This window comes from Oratosquilla oratoria, chromosome 21 (assembly GCF_046742065.1).
Source record: "Oratosquilla oratoria isolate Oo_2021 chromosome 21, ASM4674206v1, whole genome shotgun sequence".
NCBI lineage: Eukaryota > Metazoa > Arthropoda > Malacostraca > Stomatopoda > Squillidae > Oratosquilla > Oratosquilla oratoria.
The window spans coordinates 50,411,278-50,432,572 of record NC_134797.1 but is presented as its reverse complement, the minus strand read 5'-3'; the positions used below and the strand labels follow the sequence as shown (position 1 = coordinate 50,432,572).

At 37.7% G+C, this 21,295-nt stretch overlaps 1 long non-coding RNA gene and 1 pseudogene across 1 annotated transcript in view; both read left to right on the top strand.

The window, feature by feature from the left end:
- LOC143036910 (uncharacterized) overlaps window positions 1–20,949 on the top strand; it is a 43,227-nt gene extending 22,278 nt beyond the window's left edge. The window contains exon 3 of the long non-coding RNA XR_012967418.1: window positions 20,658–20,949. This is a non-coding gene — a long non-coding RNA (uncharacterized LOC143036910). The remainder of the gene's footprint in view (window positions 1–20,657) is intronic.
- Window positions 1,806–2,733, top strand: LOC143036640 (uncharacterized; annotated as a pseudogene).
- Window positions 20,950–21,295: the final 346 nt, after the last annotated feature.

The window sequence follows — 21,295 nt, the reverse complement described above, 5'->3', positions numbered from 1 at the left end:
GTACCTCGACGGAAGCATATTTAGAAACTGAGACTGTCAGGCTGACGACTTGAACCTAGCCAATACGAAACAAATGGACAATGACTTAACCAACTCAGCTATCAAGTGGGATGCAAGGTTAGCACGATTTCTTATGTATGCATACGAGTTACAAACATTTTAAGAAATCTATACTCAACCCATCCCCGCCACATTAACTTATTTCCATTTTAATTCCTTGACGCGAGATGGGAAGCGTGGAAGAGGGATACTAGACAGAAGGTGGAGAAACGAAATAGAGAAATTTGCAGGAGTGACGTAGCAGAGGTTGGCGCAGTCGTATGAGTCATGGAAAGTTACAAAAGATGCCCTTGTTCAGCAGTGGACTCAATGATGGCTGACTAATTGATATTTATAGTTACATGAAGCCTCGAAATCTGTTTAGTCTAATGTTTATAATGACAGATCGCTTGGCTTCATTACCAAGGAGTCCTTAATAAAGTCATTAATGTTCCACTTCTTGAATATGTACCGACTCTGGCATCACTTCTAATGATTTATAAAATAGAAACACATTCTTAGTCTATCAAACTGGAGAACTTATAGAAATTAACAAAACAAAGTTTTATTCGCGAACCAACCCAGGTGTGCTTAACATCTGTTGCAACCAGCTTCATGTCGATCTGACGGGTCGCGATTTCAGTTCTTAATTTACGCGAGTTTATTTTATGCGAATTTGGTTTTACCGAACTGATGAAATAATACATTTTATTTGCATAATGCCGTCTGCTTGAATTAATATGACTCTGGTCCATTATCATTATTATTTATTTATTTATTTATTATTGGAGCTCAAAAATATTTTATGAGGTGAATTCCATGGTATCCTTCCACCTTCCCCTTAATTCAATTTACGCGTTTTTTATTTATTTGCACGATGCCTCACGGTCCCTCTATATCGCGTAAATGAAGAACTACTTACCAGAATAATAATATTAGAACACAAAAGAACTGGTATATATATCTAGGTAAGCCTACCATTTTCAGTTACACTTGGGAGGAACATTATGCAACCACGATGTATCAATTCAACTGTAGTTTGAAAGAGAGAAAGAAAAAACATTAATCAATGTGAATCACTAAAACAATTTCAAATTTTCGCAAAATTATTGACCTCTGCAATACTTTCTTCAAATAATTCCGAACAGGTCTTCTCTGATCACCCGCTAGGTCATGTGATCTGACCTTGTATAAGAACATAAGAATGGGGGAGACTGCAAGAGACCATAAGGCCTACACTAGGCAGTTCCATATCCATTACCACCTGTCATCCCCATCCATAAAGTTATCTCATTTTCTCTTCAAACAACCAATAGTTTTAGCGCTAACTACATGGTTACTAAGTTTATTACATTCGTTAACTACACTATTGGTAAATCAGTTCTTGAATGTTTCCTTCATAAATCTAAGTCACGAATCCCATGTATTCTCTTTCTGCATTTTTACTCTAAATGTGAATTCCAGCAGTTACGAGTTTAGTATATATATATATATATATATATATATATATATATATATACATATATATATATATACATATATATATTAGGGTGTTTCAAACCCATAGGGTAAAATTGCAAGGTGCGTGTATACTTTCAGCTGCATGTTGCCCCGTTTCCTAATTATATAAGCTGAATTTGTGCCAAATTATGCAGTGATCTGTGAAGATTTAAAGGTCGCTCATATTGTTCACTTTTTAAGCCCATGCAAAAAAAATACCTAATTCTCTCTTCTCATATTCTTGCATAACGCAGGTGAACTTTGAAATGTCTAGACGTCGTGCAGCATCAGTTTGGCTCCTTGGACATTCTGAGGAAGAACTTACTGGTTCCAGACTCCCGTCCAATGATCAAGTTCTAAAGCACTTCTTTTACCATCACCTCGACTTGAAGTGCACTAAGTCCGAGAGCGCGAAGGCAGTTGTGGAAGCAGTTTTTTTGTTCTGGGCGAAGGCCCAAATCCCTACAACAACGCTATTTTACGCCAAAAAGAAGCTTACAGACCTGGTTACGAAATACGAAGGTCTCAAGAAGAATCGTCTGCGGGATTCGGAGAATCAGCGCATGAAGAAACAAATGTTTTGTGATGACTTTGATGAAATCTTCGACGTTGCTCACAAAGATGCGCTGATAATGATGAAAAATGAAGAAGATAAAGCCTTCTTGTTGAGCCAACGAGAGGATCGTTCCCAGTCGAGCATGGCTGGAATTGACATGGGTCATTTAAAGTCTCTTGAGAAGAAAAAGAAGACAAACGCAAGAAGAAATCTGAGGCGGAAAAACGACTAACCGTCGAAGTCGTCAGCTCATCGACACTAGCTGATTCCAGTTCGTCTTCAGAGTCCTCTGCAGATGACTCCTTTCAAATTCACAGTCACAAAAAAAAAAAAAAAGTCGGATGCTATATCTGCAGGTCCATCGATTCCCAAGAATATCTTCTTGAAACCTGAAGTTACGGCGGCTCTGGATCGTACTGGCGTGTCTCACAGGAAAGCAATGCACCAACTGGGGGCTCAGGCAAAGTCTATTGGTATTGACATCGAACAAATCACTTTGTCTCAGAGTTCGATTTACCGGTACTGGAAAAAGAACCGTGAAGAAGCAGCAACCAGCATCAAGGCTGACATCATGACAAGAATTCCACGTGATACACCTCTCGTGTTGCATTGGGATGGCAAGCTATTGCCTGACATAACTGTAGCAAGTTCTGGTCGGGAGAAGGCTGAAAGAATCGCAATTCTTGCCTCAGGAGATGGTGTTGAGTTCCTCCTTGGTGTTCCCAAAATTGGATCTAGTTTTTCCCACTCGTCGTATTAACGTATCTAGGAAAAACTGTAACTTTCTCAGTATACAGAAAGGAAACAAACAAAGAGGATTTAGTACATTACTTCTCCACACATGATGATAGGACAAAGAGTGGTATAGTAATAGGATTTTTTCTCAGTGCACAACGAATCTGTAGCAATGAATACCTAGAAGGCGAATTTGACTACATTATGTAAACCTTCGACAAACTTGGATATCCTGAGGGAATGTTGAGGAGAACAAAAAGAAAAGCAATAAATATTTACAATCGCGGAAAGAGAGAAATGATAAAAATAATACAAATTTTATATCAGTACCTGGCTCAGAAACGTCACCAATAATAGACAAATATTTAACAAAATCGGGTATAAACATAGCTAAAATAACTAACAAGAGGATAGGTGATTTAATAAAGACTTCTGAAAAGAGAACCAATTCCGAAAACAGCGTCGTATACAAAATCCCGTGCAATAGTTGCTCAATGGCTTATTTTGGCGAATCGTCAAGAGGATTAGAAAAAAGAATTTATGAACATAAAAACGACATAAAAGCACATAGGACATCTAATTCTTTAGTAGTTCATGCGGAAAAATTCGATCATTTACCAAACTGGAGAGAAGCTGAAGTGCTACATAAAGGTTTTGATAAATTCACTAGAAGAATTGTTGAATCAGCATATATTTCTACTAATAATTCATCGAATCATCGAGGAGGGTTTATCAATTTAGCTAAAGAAACTAGTATTTTAATTCTAAAACACGCCAGAAAAACGACCTTTCCCAAGTGTCCGAAAAGATAATTAGATTTAGTACATAAACTTCAATTGCAGTTCTACATATACTCTCTGAAGAAGTTCTACGCGAACGAAACGTTAGAGTGTTTAGGGTTCCGAGCCTTCCCCTGTGTTTATGTTCTCCATCATCCAAATAATTTGTCTAAAATACTTATCAATATATATATATATATATATATATATATATATATATACATATATATATATATATATACACACATTATCAACCACAATACACTTTAATTCTAAGCCATCAACATCAGAAGAATCGTGGAGGCAACATGCAGAAATTGAAACGTGGTACGTCCGTGGTACGCGTACCACGTTTCAATTTCTGCATGTTGCCTCCACGGTTCTTCCGAGGTTGATGGCTTAGAATGAAAGTGCATTGCGGTTGATAAAAATGTATCTCCAGTCACTGGGACCCATTCAGTGTTGTACATATATATATATATATATATATATATATATATATATATATATATATATATATATATATATATATATATATATATATATATATACAACCTAAGTCATGTCACTTTATGGCGCGTCGGCTGTCCATCAGAACATAATGTGTAAATTGCACAATCGTAAAAGTGTCAAATAAAAAGGGGAGCAGGACTACTCAGTGACTTTACGTATCACCAAGTTGCATTTCGCCAAATAAAGTTTGCCGTACAACATTTTGCCAATCTGCATTTCGCCACATCTTTTCAAAAATAAAAATTCGCCAATTTACGTTCTGCCAGATAGCATTTTGCAAAATTATGTAACGCCACAAAGCATTTCGCCAAACTATGTACTGTTAGATAGAATTTCGTCAAATTTTGTATTGCCAAATTGCAATTCATCAAATTCCCTTGAGTGAGCTATATCGCCAAAATTCGTTAGGTAGTCTTAACTGTAATTTGACTAAATACTATTTGGCAAAATGGGAATAACGGCATCTCATCAATGACGTCAGATCGTCAGCGTCATACATTTTTCCTAAATATAATAATAATAATAATAATATCAACAACACTAATACTAACAATGACAACAACAAAAATTTGTTTTTTCTTAACTAAGAATAAATTACATTAGTGACGAAAAAAACATTACTCCTTGAATTTACAATATCGACGAGTTTCACACATTACATGAAAAAATAAATATTTATCTAATACATATATTAATTCCATGAAAAACTACTAGTCTGTGTGCTCCAAGGTCGTTCAGCGTGCGGCATACATCGTGTAAAATCAACCTCTCTAATTTTCCATCTATGTGCTATTTGATTCTTTTCAATATTCTGCATATAGTAAAGGAAACTATAATAGTATAATGAGTATAACTTTTTTTTAGGATTATAACATCGATTATATTAATTATTACTCATCCCATCCCCTGTCTCGTTTGTGACACCTCCCCGGCGCGGTAAACTGGGAAGGACAGAGCGATGTTGCCACATTGTGTCATAGAATTTATTCAAATAATTGTGATTATCCTAAAAATTGATACTCATTGTACTATACAGCTTCCTCTACTGTACACAGAATATATAAAAGAGCAATTTCAAATAGAACATAGATGGGAAATAAGAGAGAGAGAGAGATTGATTTGGGAGAATGGCTAGTATCAAATCACGACATACGCTACACCCCGAACGGACTCCTTGGAGCAAACAGACTATAGGCTCCACCACCTTGCACACAAGGCAAAGGTGACGGCTTCTGGATTCGCACATATCCAATGTCGTTCAATAGGCTATCCTGAATTTACCTATAGATTCGAATCCTGTAGTTGCAGGGTGACGGGGTTCAATACGCAAGGAGAGCTACCGGGAAAAAGAGCAACAACTTGTGGGTAACTTGAAGCGATTGGGATTCGAACCTATGATACCTGTTGACAATGCATTGAACCCGTGTGTGTGTGTGTGTGGTTCACCATGGTCTTCGGTCATGTATTGGACTCCTGATCGACAGTTATTTCCTTCCCGGAAGAGAGCTTAGAGCTCATATATGACCGATCTATGGGTAATGCTGTGACCTTACAAAAACACCCAACTCCCCGCCCACGAGAGTTGGAGTAACAACCCGCAGGGCAGCGATTCTGAAATTATTTCAGCCGTAGGGGGGATTTGAACCCGGACCTTCGTAGTGGCAGCCGCGCGCGCGCGTGTGTGTGTGTGTTTGCTGCTGCGACACTTACAGCATAGCGACGCTAGCGTTCCATTCACAGCCGTAATTGATTTCCAGCCAGCTGTTCTGCAATTTCGCCACAATGGGACACACCGTGGCAGAGAGAAGAGCAGCCGGGCCCGCGGCGGGAAACCCAATGTGGGAAAAAAGGATAAATAAATGGAGACGAGGGAATAAATTAATGACATTTTCACAAGATCGAACGAAAAATGGTTTCCCTTTTGAGTCCAAAGCCATATATACAAATACATACGTACACGTAAGTATATATCAGTTCAGTCTGGTCTCTTTCCTGACTAGCCCACCTTTTTTTCTGACTGTATGCCAAGAGATGGGATTAAAGGGATGAGACAGAAGGTTGCAGGAGTGACGTGGCACATATTGAGAGGGATTTCTTCATCTATGGGCTCCGTGTAATATATATATACATAGACGTATTTATTCGTTCACACTGCTCCAATGCACAGACTGACTGTCCACATCAAGTGCGGAAGTGTTATGATCTATGGGCAATCATATCACATTAATTACCGACGTCCGAGTGCAAGACTCGAACTGTGGACCGTCACACCTGATGCAGCGCTGAGCTTTGACCGTCCCCACAGATTCACCTCACCGAGAAAACAATATTATTAATGTCGAAAATTAACGTTGTTGTTGTCCACTCTAGCAAATGCTCCTCCGCCGCGTACCAGATGCTATTGATCGGTGACATGCCACGCATTCCACCGGTCAGAATATTCATGAAGCTGAAGCTGAAGGAGCTCCTGAAACGTTTCAGGGGCAATTCCACCCCCCTCCCCCCATACACACTCCCTTTCCTTCGTCTGAAGACATCTCCATCGTCTGCAATCTTTTTTATCTTTATCAATTTATTGACTTATTTACCTATTTATCTAACCTGTTTTGTGTATTCTATCCTTATCTATTTATTTAAATTTATTTATTGTATGCATTGATATTATTTACTTATCTATCTATCAATTCTATTTTGTGTCTTTCAACTTTATTTATTGATTGATTAATTTATCCATTTATCTATTATCTTTAGTCAACTCGCCCCGGCAGCCTGGGACAGAGGTGGCTGCCATGGCCACAGCTAAGCGCCTCCCGGCGTAGGCTCGTCATGAACAACACCGCTCCACCACGCGTAGCAGATCGATGTAAATTGTCTCTTTGTCATCACATTCATACAATCCCGTTTATTAATAATTTCAATTATGAATCAATTGCTGAATAACGAAATATGTTAAACATTCAACGTGATGTGTGCGCGTGCACGCGCGCTTTTCATCCTCGAACGCATTACAGGACCACCGGCCTACCCCGTGGAAGACGATAAAAAAAAAAAAAAAAAAAAAAAATAATAATAATAAAATAAATAAATAAACACACACACACACACACACACATACACACATATATATATATATATATATATATATATATATATATATATATATAAACTTCATACTTTTCTATTTGTTCTTTCCTGACACCACTGATCCTCCTCATAACCATAACTATCGATCAAACATCACCGCTGTTCCAAGAGTATCACTAGCCCTTGCACCATCATCACCGCCACAAGATCACCACATTTTTCATATTCTATTTATTTATTTATTTATTTTTTATTATTATTATTTTTTTTGGGGGGGGCCACATTTTTCATATTCTATTTATCTTTTTTTTTGGGGGGGTCAGTTTTTATTTACATATCTATTCATTTGTTTGTTTGCCATAGGGGGCTTTGTTTTTAAACTTATTCTCTTATTTATACTTTTATTAGGTCATACTTTATGAATTTGTAATGAAACTCTATCACAAAATATTGTAGTCTGAAATATAATATTGATTAAATTTTACTACATTAATTTTTGCTTTATTAAGTCATATCATTACTGTTATTATTAATATAATGATTATTATAAAGAATATAATCATATTTTTACATAGTATTTATGTTTTACTTTATTTCTATTTGTTTATTAGAAGTCCCGAAGTATGCACTTTTTTTTAAACCATAACCACCAAATAAAACACAACCACTATCGTGGTTATTTTCACAAGCACTATTCATGATATCCATCCAACCTATTTCCTCCTTTGGAACCACACGCGCTGCTACTCTATATCAATATCACATCCAATCTAGTCACCATTGTCATCAAAATGGTCTTTTAATAATACCAATCTCATATCCACCATCTCCGTAAAAAGTGTTATTCCTGTGGTCATCACACATACCAATGTTGCTAACATGTCAACAATTAAGCATGATTTCATCTTCACCGACAGCACCAACGGCCACAACAAAGAAAATGCAAGGGTAGTAGCTATATGATATTCGATACTAACACTGTTTACGCCTACCAAACTCTAAAGCATTTTCGTAATGAACGCAGACTGAAATAAAATTAACAATCTAAAAAAATTGCAACTCGACATACCTAGACAAGGCAACTTGAGAAACCATCACGATATTATGCCATTACCGGTTCCACTCTTCACGATATTTCCCGACGCTTTTGAACGGTTAAAAAACAATCTTATATTTCAATAAATCCCTTTATAAAAATGAAAAACGAGATTACGGGAATAATTAACATTTGAATAAGCTAAAAATGCACCTGCTTTCCCGCCATAACACTGAGCGCGTCCTGACGTCACATCGCCGTCGCGTTCGAGTAGGGGAGGGAGGGAGGAAAACATAACCGCTGTTCTGTGAAGAGCTCAGTTCAGCCGATCCACAATCCAGCGCCGGCCCGACTACACAACAGCCATTAGCGTGTGCACAGCTAAACCGGCCATGCATCTCCCGCAGAGAAGGTTAGGAGGGAGGAAGGGAGGGCGGAGTTTCCGTTGGGTGGGAAAGGGGAAACGTACGTACGCACACACAAACTGTCATTACCGCTGTGGTGGTAACCCTTCACTATAATTAATTATACTCGTTTGTCTACTGATGGGCGCTGTTTATCTTGATCATAGCGCCGGCTTCCCACTCTTATCACCATCGTCCTGGAGGTGATAGTGACGTAATCATGAACATCACTATTATTTGGTATTACTACTATTACTGTCAAAGCTTGATTCACTTCTGAGTAACACAGTGGCCGATTTCTCCTCCGGAGCTCCTCCGCACGGTCATTGACCCCAGACTTACTTTATCGACACCCCTACGGCCCTGAGTAACGTATTTCGGTGAGAGAATAATCCTCGTTCTGCCACTCTCCTTAGAACTATCCTCAAAGGATTACTAAGGAGGAGCATGCCGACAGGAGACCTTTTGGTCCATAACTAGGTCGGATGCAATAAACAAATAAAATAAATAATAATAATATAGATAAATAAATATACATAATATTATAATAATATACGAGTAATAATAAATAAATATATACGTAAATTTAAATAATAAACAAACAGGTAAATAGTAAATAATAATAAATAGACAGATAAATAATAATGAATGATAATCAAACAAATAATAATAAACAGGAAAATAACAATAAACAATATAAAATAACTGGCAGGCATTACAGCATCTTCCTTAGGTGTTTATCTAAACGAATCTTAAAGCTTCGAACTGAACTACATTGCACTGCCTCTGCAAGAAGTTTATCCCATTCATTAACTACACGGTTGGCGAAGTTGTTTCAACTCGCTTCCAAATTATATTTATTTCCTGACCGTGCGAGACCATTATTTCTTGTCGAATTCTCATTCAGTGTGAAAATTTTGTCACTTTTGATGTCAATTCCCCTTTAGAATCTTAAAGACCTGTATTAAGGATAGAAGCGCTGGTTTTCTTAATATCTTCAAGTAGTACAGTGACGACTTGAGCGAGTCTTACGTCATCGCAGACGACTTCGTCTAATTTACGACGTAAATATACGTCAACTGTAGTACCTATTAGTGACGCCACTTCTACAAATGCATCGTCGCTGCATTTATGCAACACTGTTGAGCGAAAAAAACTTTTGTTGTAAGATAGCGAATCGAGAAAAATACACCAGTCACATGACATTAATCTTTGACGACAAATTGCGACGGTTTTTTTTAAGCGATCACGCATCACAATTCGATCAGGATTGACCAGCGCCTACTCAGCGTCTGCCCTCTAGTGGCTGACTTCAGCAGAGCAAGACAGCTGACCCAACCGTACCTAATCTGTTAATCATCAGATAACTCTTTACTGCGTGTGAGAGAGAGAGAGAGAGAGAGAGAGAGAGAGAGAGAGAGAGAGAGAGAGAGAGAGAGAGAGAGACCAAAGTTTCATGCCATGTCGCCCGAAGCAGATACACAAACTATGAGGTCATGTCGTCTGAAGCAGGTAAACAAACTATTACGTCATGTCGTCCGAAGCAGACAAACTATGACGTCATGTCGTCTGAAACATACTATGACATCACATCACCCGAAGCAGATAAACAAACTATGACGATATGTCGTCCGAAGCAGATTAACAAATTGACTTCATGTCATCCGAAGTAGATATACTATGACGTTATGTCGTTCGAAAACAAACAAAATCCGATGCCATGTTGTCCTAAGAAAATAAACAAAACCTGACGTCATGTCGTCAGAAGAAATCATAGAAAGTTTGATGTCATGTCGCTCGAAGCAAATGAAAATATGACGTCATGTCCGAAAATAGATCAACCATGACATCATGTCGTTCGAAGAAAATAAACAAAGTTTGACGTCATGTCGTTCGAAGTAGGTAAACAAAGATGGCGTCTTCTCGTCCGAAGAGACTAAACAGACTATGACGTCATGTCGTCTGATGCTTGACACCATCTTTATGATGGTTTCCCAAATTTGGGGCCTCAATGGAACGAAATAAAATGGTAAAAATGTGGCTAAGTGAAGGCATGTTTACAGTGCTTCGTATTACACTTATGGTGCTTCGCAGCTCTGAAATATACCATTAAATAAAAAAGATTCACTGGTACCACTGGGTAATTATGAATGATAATTGCCAAGAAAAGGGTTGATGATGATCAATTACAAAAGTTCGATTAATATTCAGTTACTTGGAAATACAACTTACCCAAGAGTTACAATAATTTAAGAATAATATAAAAAAAAAAATCCACTTGAAGATGTGGTATTATCAACGAACTTGAAAAAAGATAAATAAATAAAACAATAATAGTAATAATAATAAATATATATATAAATAAATAAATAAATAAATAAAGACAGTGGAATAGAATACAAGGCTCTTCTATGAATTATGCTCTTGTGGAAGGATGAAGATTAGCGGCCCCTACACGATCAATATTATTGCGCAATATTCCGTATTGTACAATAATATTGACGGTGCAGGGATGGTATTGAAGAACGACACAATATATTGAAGACATCAAATATACAGGCCAAACACACGTGCCTCTTCAATACCACCCCTACTCCGTCAATAATATTGTACCGTACGGGATATTGCGCAATAATATTGATCGTATAGGACCAGCTAGAAAACACTATTATTGAAGACTGTAACAAAAAATAGACCTAACTCTACTGCCACAGTTTGTTGATGTCCACAATGCATACATACGTTTAATATTCGAAAAAAAAAAATCCTCCTCACCTCCTTGGCTACCGAAAGGTCCGGGCATCACCTGAATAAAATATATAGACGGTGACCAGAGTAGAAGTGGCCTAGCTAATCCTATGGTGCAGTCGGGGGTTGATTGGTAAATATTTAATTCGTTTAATTTCAATCATCGATCCACCCTGTTCTCCACGACAACCAAAGCCGAATGAAGGTTAGTGACAGAAAAGAGCGGGTCACCATTATCGGTGTAAAATCCAAGTGATGCAGTGTTACTAGTGGAGTTACCCAGGCCTCGGTTTTGGGTCACTTATTGCTTATTATATATATAAACGGCTTGGAATTTTAATGGATTTAAATTGGACAAATTTAGATTTAAGGATGAAACAGGTAAGAACTGGTTTAGCAATAGATCGGTTAACGAATGGAATGGACTTAGTAACCACGTACTGAGCGCTGAAACTATTAGTTGTTTTAAGGGAAGATTAGATAACTTTATGGATGGGGATGACAGGTGGTAATGGAGATGGAACTGCCTAGTGTAGGCCTTATGGTCTCATGCAGTCTTCTGCATTCTTACGTAAGAATTCCTATCTGAGCACCGATACGTGTGATTCCATCCAGCATTCATAACAGTCTCTCCGAGCAGCAAGCTCCCAGGCAGTCCCCCCTTCCCGTTCCACAGAGCTTTCGGCAGCTATGAGTTCTGTGGTTGTCCCCTTCCTTTGACTCCTCCACAGAGGGTTGTTGTCTCTTGTCCCAGAGGTTGTTGGAGAGGGTGAGCGGCCTCCACAGAGCTACACGTGGATCTTGCGTCGTCGATCCAGGCGGTAGCGGATTGACTCAGAGCGTGCATGATCCGACGTTTTTAGTCAGGCAGATCAGCTAATGTACCTCTACGAGCCAGGGACCGAAGTGCGTGCTCTGAGCGACCTGATTTAGCATAATAATGCTATATTTAGCATATTTTCACATAAAAGTGTACTATATTAAAAGTGTATATATATATATATATGTATATATATGTATATATATATGTATATATATATATACATATATGTATATATATATATACATACATATATATATATATATATACATATATATATTATAATAATGAAAACAGAAACCGAACGTAGAGAAATAAAATATACAGCGTTATTTTGGCCAATTTAGCATAATTTATGCTGTTGTTAAGCATTTTCACCCTGGGCGCCCCAGCAGAATCTGGTGGACATCGCTCAACCTGCAGGACTCCCGTCTCCAGGCCCTGCAGGGGCACTACGCACGGCATCCAAGATAGTGACCCATAACGGGGTTGGATAACTACCGACTCGTGGGGTTTGTCAACTTTAAAATTCGTCCAATTTTCGTCTATCTGGGTACATGGAGGAATCAGTTAATTCGCCGACGATTCAACCATGCACCAAGTAGTGCTGGGTTACATAGTGCTAGTACAAGGACACATATTGCTTCATGACTTAAAATTTAAGGGTATTTTCCATTTTCCATGTTAGGTTAGAAAAGATTGGGCCAGGTTAGGTTTCAGATTAATATTCATTTCTTACATCTCTGTTGTTGAAATCAACTGCATGCTGTAAAATGGAAAAGATCCAAACTTAATCATTATTTCATATTTACGCTGAAAGAGAGCAGATTCCTTGCCTATGATCCATCAATAGCAACGAAATTCGATCTAATATTTGTTGACATTCGAACGCAGATGGGCAGAGAAATGGAGGAACCAGAATATTTCACAAGGAAATATAATTAATTACTCTGATATACTACTATTTATCTATCAAACCTACTATTTCACAGTTTATTGGAATTCTGAAATATATTATGCTGTTACAAAACGCTGTATGATATTCGTTATTTCGCATGTCATTTGATTTGTCTGTCATTCTGATGTTAGATTTATAAACGTTGTAATTTTAAGCATATATCTATCCTCATAATTGTTTTTAAGGCGGGAATAGCGGTAGATTGGATTTCACAGACTGAATTACAAAATATCCACACTTAAAATAGATATGTACCGTTGTCCAATAATTCTCACATACAAAATGACATCTACCCAAGAATAATGCAAAGAAAAACAAGTTAATTGTATAATAATTTTAACGTTACTCCTTCATAAATTCAAAGAAAAGGTACTAGTTACAGAAAACCTTACTTCAGGGTAGTCTATATGATTTGCACTTTTTACACAAATTTGCTTGATTTTTGTTGTTCTTAGGTCCTGCTTCACGGTCGTCGTGGTCCACCGCTGCTTCCGGATCCGGCGTCCATCTCCGGAATGGCCACTTGATCTGGTATGGTATTAGAGGTCCTACATCTGCTGGTTAGCCCGGTACTGGGGACGACTGACACATATTTCAAGAACCTGTTTAGGGTAGATTTGAATGTGTCCACTGGGCAACCAGTTATATTCCTCACAATTCTGGACAGCGCATTAATTTTAGGTCCATCATGTGACACATTAGACATCAGTAGAGTCTTAACTCTTGCTGGGGCTTTGAATGGTATACTCCTTCTGTTGCACTTGCGTCCTCTTCTCACGTTCTTTGTGGGCTGCAGGAGTCCCGAGGCTGTTGGGTCCGGCACTTTTTGTTCCAGGATCTTCCAGATATAGAAAGCCCTGTGTTTGTCCCATTTTCTTTGCTGTCATTATAGCCCCAGCTCCTTCATGCGGTCCTAGTAGTCAAGGTCCTCAGCCCTGCTATTTGTTTGGTACAGGACCTCTGCACAGCCTTTGGTTGTTGAATGTTGCTCCTCTTGTGAGGTGACCACAAATGGCTGCAATAGTCCAGCAAGGGCTGTACTAGGGCCTTCCACAGGGTTAGCATTACTTGTGGCAAAGGTTCTGAGGGCCCATCCAACCATTCTTTTGGCTCTTGTCACTGCTTCCAAGATATGTTGTTGGAAGCAGCATTCTTTGCCGTGTGGACATGGGGTAATCTCATGTCCTTTCTCAGTACGTAGTGAAGGTGTGTCCTTTATCGTCTTATCTGAGCCACACCAACATAAAAAAAATCCCTAGTTGAAGGTCATGTTACTTCTCTTGGCCCAGACTGCGTCTGGATCTTGATGTGGTTTGGACACTTCTTGATCTGTTACAGGGCGGATTACACTTGTGTAGTCAGCAAAGGAGAGATGAACCTCTAACACTTGTGCCAATATCCCATGTGAATTAGAAACAGTAGAGGACCCAGAATTGATCCTTGAGGTACTCCACTGACATCTCTCTCTCTCTCCTTTGAATTGTGGTCACATTTGGAATATGCTATTTCCGTATAGTCACCGAACCTCATATCTCATTAAAAACATTGACAGATTGGAAAGAATACAACGGCGAGCCACAAAACTGATTCAAAATATCAAAAATAAATCATACGAAAATCGACTAATACAGATGAACCAATTTTCCTTAAATAGTGTAGACTCGGGGTGATTTGATACAGATCTTATGACTCTAAATAGAACTGACATCAAAAGTGACGAACTTTTTACACTGAATGCGAATCAGACAAGAAATAATGGTCTAAAAATGTAAGGAAGTAGATTTAATTCGAAAGTGGGTAGAAACAACGTCGCCAACCGTGTAGTAAGTGAATGGAATAAACTTCGTGCAAAGGCAGTGCAATGTAGTATAGTTTGAAGTTTTAAATTTAATTTAGATAAACACTTAAGCAAAATGATATAATGCCTGTCATTTATCTATAATTAAAACACTTAAGCAAAATGATATAATGCCTGTCATTTATCTATAATTTATCATCTATATGTTTATTCATTATAATTTATTCATTAAAAATTATTATAATTTCTGTTTATTATTATTTATCCGTTCATTATTTATCATTATCTATTTATCTTATTTCTTTCTGCATCCGACCTAGTTATGGACCAAAGGGTCCCCTGTCGGCATACTTTTCCTTTGTAGTCCTTTGTCTGCACAGTCCAGTTAGGAAGTCATATAGCCACTTCCCTAGTTTACCTATCATGCAAAGGGACTTGATTTGTGGGGAAGAGCACCGTGGTCGACTTTGTCAAATGCTTTCGCAAAGTCAAGGAACACATCTACGTCATTTCCCTGGGCCAGGTTATGAAACATCTAGTCATAGTGAGCCAGAAGTTTGGAGAGGCAGGTTAGTTGGCACTGAGGTGACTTTGGTTGTCCGCTTTCTCCAAGTATTCAATGATTTTGTTTCTTGCACATTTCTAAAAAAAAAAAAAAAGTATTATGTGCGATGTAAGGACAACTGGTCTGTAATTTTTGGGTAGTGTTAAAGGATTAAGGATTCGAATGAGGGGCATGCCGACAGGAGACCTTTTGGTCCATAACTAGGTCGGATGTAAAAATAAAATACAGTAAGTAAAAATAAATAATAATAATAATAATAATAATAATATAAATAAGTATAAAAATAAATACGAATTATAATATAAATAATAATAAATAAGTAAATAAATACATAGCTAAAGTTAACTAATAAACAAACTAGTAAATAATAATAAATTGACAGATAAATAATACTAAATGATAATCAAGCAAATAATAAATAAACATACAAATAATAACAAATAAATAATATAAAATAAATGGCAGGCATTACAGCATCTTGCTTAGGTGTTTATCTAAACGAATCTTCAAGCTTCGAACTGAATTACTGCCTCTACAGGAAGTTTATTCTATTCATTTTCTACACGGTTGGCGAAGTTGTTTCTACCCACTTCCAAATTATATTTATTTCCTGACAGTTTGAGATAATTATTTCTTGTCGAATTCTCATTCAATGTGATTTTTTTTTTTCACTTTTGATGTTGTCAGTTCCCTTTAGAATCTTAAAGACCTGTATCAAGTCACCTCTGAGTCTATATATATTTTTTTTTTGGGGGGGTCAGATTCATATGCTTTAGTCGATTTTCGTATGATTTATTTTTTATATTAGGAATCAGTTTTGTGGCTCGCCGTTGTACTTTTTCCAATCTATCAATGTCTTTAATGAGATTCGGTGACCATACGGAAACAGTATATTCCAAGTGTGGGCGAACCGATTTATATAGCTTGTTAATGAGAGATGGGCTTTTGAAGTCAAAAGATCGCGCTATCAGTCCTTGAATCTTATCTGCTTTCTCAAAGGCCGAAATACACTGCTCAGATGATTTGAGATCTTGTCTTTTGAAGTCAAAAGATCGTGCAGTCCTAGAATATTATTTGCTTTCTATGAGGCTGAAATACACTGCTTAGATGATTTGAGATCTTGTCTCCACCCTTGAAAACTGGGCTTCCCGTGTTTTTTTTTAGTTGTTTTGGTACAATGCCTGTGTCCACAGATCATCCCCATAGTTTGTCTCTATATAGTGATATTTTCTCTATAAAAAAATTCCTTTCACATCCACTGTAATATTTCTAAAAACATAATGTATCCACAATTCATGGTTGGCTCACAGACTCCCCGTGGCCGTCACAACTCTTCTGAGATACGCGTTATCTGGTGCTAACTTTTGTCGAAACCTACAAGTGACGTCTCATCTAAGTCAAGTGATACAGTGGGAAGAAGCCTATTAATTTTGTTGTTTTTTATTATATAATAACAATCAACTAAAGGAAATGAATCTGAAAAAATAAATTCAATGAAATACAATGACATTACAATTGGTATCTAATATATGTAAATTATGTTATATATATATATATATATATATATATATATATATATATATATATATTGTACACATATATACATGTTATATATATATATACATATATATATATATATATATATATATAAATTGATCTACAAAATGAATACATAAGATTATCAAATAAATATATTAAAAAAATAAAGTAAAACAAATTAAATATGCAAATGTTGGATATAATTATATATATATATATAATATATATATATATATATATATATACATATATATATATATATACTATATATATATATCTATATATATATATATAAAAGGCCTCCAACCGTAGGGCAATTATGAAAACAACGTCACCGAACATGACTTGAAAAGCTACTACTTTTAAAACGGTTCAGACGTAAGCATTCTTTCACGACCAAGTTTCTAGACTTTTGCAACACACTGAGATAACACCACAATCGGAGAAGCATATATATAATCTAATATAACTGGGCCCAGAAGAAGTTGTAGATTGTACCAAAGGAGAGACAACTATATAAATTCGCTTAGCAATGAAAACCAAATAACTTGGTTGAACATACATGAACAGTTCAGAATGGCAAGCTCCAACGTACGTAAGGGCGGAGTTCCTCAGGGTTCCTTTCTAGGTCCAATTCAGGTGCTTGTGTATATGTGTGTGTGTGTGTATATATATATATATATATATACATATACACAAACACACACACACACACACATATATATATGTTGAGGAATGGACGACAAAATGAGTGGCAGGGTGGTGAGATAAACACCGAGAACCGTTGAAGTTTTTTATTAGCTGACGTTTCGCTCTTAACAGAGCTTCTTCAGAGTGTACAAACATGGTCGGGAAATCAGCAATTTTATACCTTACATCATTCCGCGTTCCTCCCTTAACCCACCCCCTCCCTCCCTCTCGTACCCTTCAACTCCTTTACGACCATCCAACCGGACTTTTTGGATAGCTTAATAAAACCATCACGATGGTTACAGCAGGGCTGGGATGCTATGAAAGCGGCCTCTACTATTTTTCGTTTTTTCTTGTCTAACCCTTATTTTAATATTTCCACTCCGTCTCAGTTAGGTAAATGTCCGTATTTCTCCGCATGAACCACCAAGGCGTTTGATGTTCGGTGGGCCCTCAGGTCGCTCTTGTGCTCATATGTCCGCTTGTGTATGCCTCTTCCTGTCTCCCCAAAGTAGTTTAAGTCACAGCCACCACATGGGATTCTGTAAACCCTGCTGTTATTATTATGTTCTTTTCTACCCTTACCTCTCACTACTTCACCTATCTTCGTACTGGATGTACTGGCGATCTTCAGCCCTGTTCTGCGGAGTTAGGAACCACAATGAAGCCATCTTCCTTAGTCTCCTTTACCTCATCCTTTCTCTTTTTCATTATTTTAAGCGCTATTTTCTTCAAACTATGGAGTAACCCTTCTGGATATTTAAGTCCTGAGAACACTTTAAAAATGTATTCGACCTCTCTGTCAATATGTTATTCACTGCATACCCGGAACGCTCTGAGAAAAAATCCAATTCTTACTCCTCTCTTTATCCTTTCACTATGTGCCGAAAAGTAGTGAATGGGGTCATTTTTGTTTGTAGCTTTTCTGTGAACCGAGAAACCCACCGTGCCGTTATCCTTCCTCCATTGGTTTCGATATGTAGACGACGTCCTAGTCATTGCCCCGGAGAAAACCAATTTCAACACCAAACTTAATAGGCTGAACATGGTACATAAAGAACATAAGAACATAAGAAATAAAGGAGACTGCAAAAGACCATAAGCCCTACACTAGGCAGCTCCGTATCCATCACCACCTGTCATCCCCATCCATAAAGTTGTCTAATCGTTTTTTAAAACAACTGATAGTTTCAGCGCTTACTACATGGTTACTAAGTTTATTCCATTCATCGACCACCCTATTAGTAAACCAATTCTTGCCTATTTCCTTCTTAAATCTAAATTTGTCCAGTTTATACCCATTACTCCGAGTCCTGCCCTGTTGTTTTATTATGATGACCTTGTTTGCATCACCCTTGTTATAGCCTTTGATCCACTTGAACACTTCTATTAGATCACCCCGCACTCTGCGTCTTTCCAGAGAGTGTAAGTTTAGGTGCCTAAGCCTCTCTTCGTAAGGCAAATTTCCGAGTCCTTGTATCATTTTGGTCATTCTTCTCTGTACTGATTCTAGTGAATTGATGTCCATTCTGTAGGACGGAGACCAAAACTGTACCGCATAGACAAGGATGGGTCTAACTATCGCTAGATAGAGTTTAATAATTACCTCTGCACTTCTATTCGTTACCGTCCTAGCAATGAAGCCTAATGCACTGTTAGCTTTATTTCTGGCGCTAATACACTGCTTCCTGGTTTTAAGGTCCGGACTCACCAGAACTCCCAAGTCCCTCTCGCACTCAGAATTGTCTAAAAACGTGTTATCTAAGTTGTATCTATTTTCGGGGTTGTGTAGCCCTACGTTTAACACGCTACACTTAGAGATATTGAAGTTCATTTGCCATTTCACCATGTTAACAGCTTATTAAGGTCATCCTGCAGAATCTGGGCGTCGTCTCCTGACCTAATTAGGCGTCCTATTTTAGTGTCGTCCGCAAACTTACTAACATCACTATTTAACCCTTCGTCTAAGTCGTTTATATACATAATGAACAACAAGGGACCCAAAACCGAGCCCTGGGGGACCCCGCTAGTAACATTGCCCCACCTAGATTTTATTCAATTTATGGTGACCCGCTGTTTTCTGTTTTCTGGTAGACAGGGATATTCGGTTCACAGTGGAACACGAGGTGGATCAAAAGTTACCTTTCTTGGATGTAGTAATATGTGTGTGTGTGTGTGTGTGTGTGTGTGTGTGTGTGTGTGTGTGTGTGTCTGTGTGTGTCAGGTACACAATTATAAATAGTTATAAGAACTGTACCGAACATAGAAGTTCGTTTTGTGCGTATGACAAAACAATCCATGTGATTCATGTAGGATAGTGGAGGTGCGAGAGCGGAACATGTAGGAATGATGTTCTGAACGAACCTTGATTTGACTGTGTTGAGGGGCCAGAACGACCCTAACGTATTCCTTGAGTAACATAATACCCACGCTGATATATAAACAACAGCGATAAGTACGTGTAGTTAGTTTAGATATAGAGTTGAGTTGAGAAAGGAGTACAGAAGGTAAAGAGTGTAAAACAAAAACAAAAATGTAGATCCTCGAGAGACAGACTTTTAGTCGATCGTGAATGTGACGGAAGATCCCGTCACCGTCTTACGTCGATTCTTCTGTCGACCCTCTATATCAAGGGTTCTCAGCCTTGCTTGCCCCATTCACCCCTTTCACCATTTGTCAGAATGTCATTCCCCCCTCCTTTCCAAGATTGTCTGTTTCAAAAGGTGCATTCTAAATAATATGCAAATATTACTAAAAACCCTTTTATTTTTTCCAAATTATATATTTTTCCCAAATTAGTATAAAACCAGCCCAGGTGACAGGCCAGATAGGCCAAAACCTAAAATTGCTTTCCTCACCGCGTAAACTGACTGTGGTCACAAATCACCCCCAGAAAACCCAAAATTCCCCCCTGGGGGTGAATTTCACCCCTGCTCTATATCGTGAACGTGAGGGAAAGACCCGTCACCGTCTTGAGGTCTGCTCATCGTCGACTCTACACAACGACGCCCCGACTTGAACAGTCTATCGGTTCTCCTGGTGTCGGTTCTTTGGCGACTCTCACAACGTTCTGATTGAAGACAAGGAAAGTGATTGTTATTTCGCAGCCACAATCGTAAATAGGTAATTGTCTTACCTTTTCCAATACGAACTAAAGTATTTTATTAGAAAATAACTAAAACTGAATGAAAGTGATAAGAGAAAATATTAGGTGTAGTGAAAATCAAGAAAAGTATGTTTCTCAGTTTTTTTACTTCCTAGTTGATATTGTGTTATATATATTTTTTCTTTTTATATTATTTGGTATCTAATAATCAATTTTATATTCATATTTTTTCGTTTACATTTTTGTAAAAGGTTAAAAGTTCAGTATATTTTCTCCTTCCCTCTCATTTGACAAGAAGCTGGCTAAAATGAATAGTCACTAATTCTAGTTAATTAGGACAAATATCACTAAAGTAATTAATCCCTAAGAGAGTGGTGTGATAGCTGCCCATTTTCTGGAGTAGTCAGTCTAAACTTGTTTTTGGA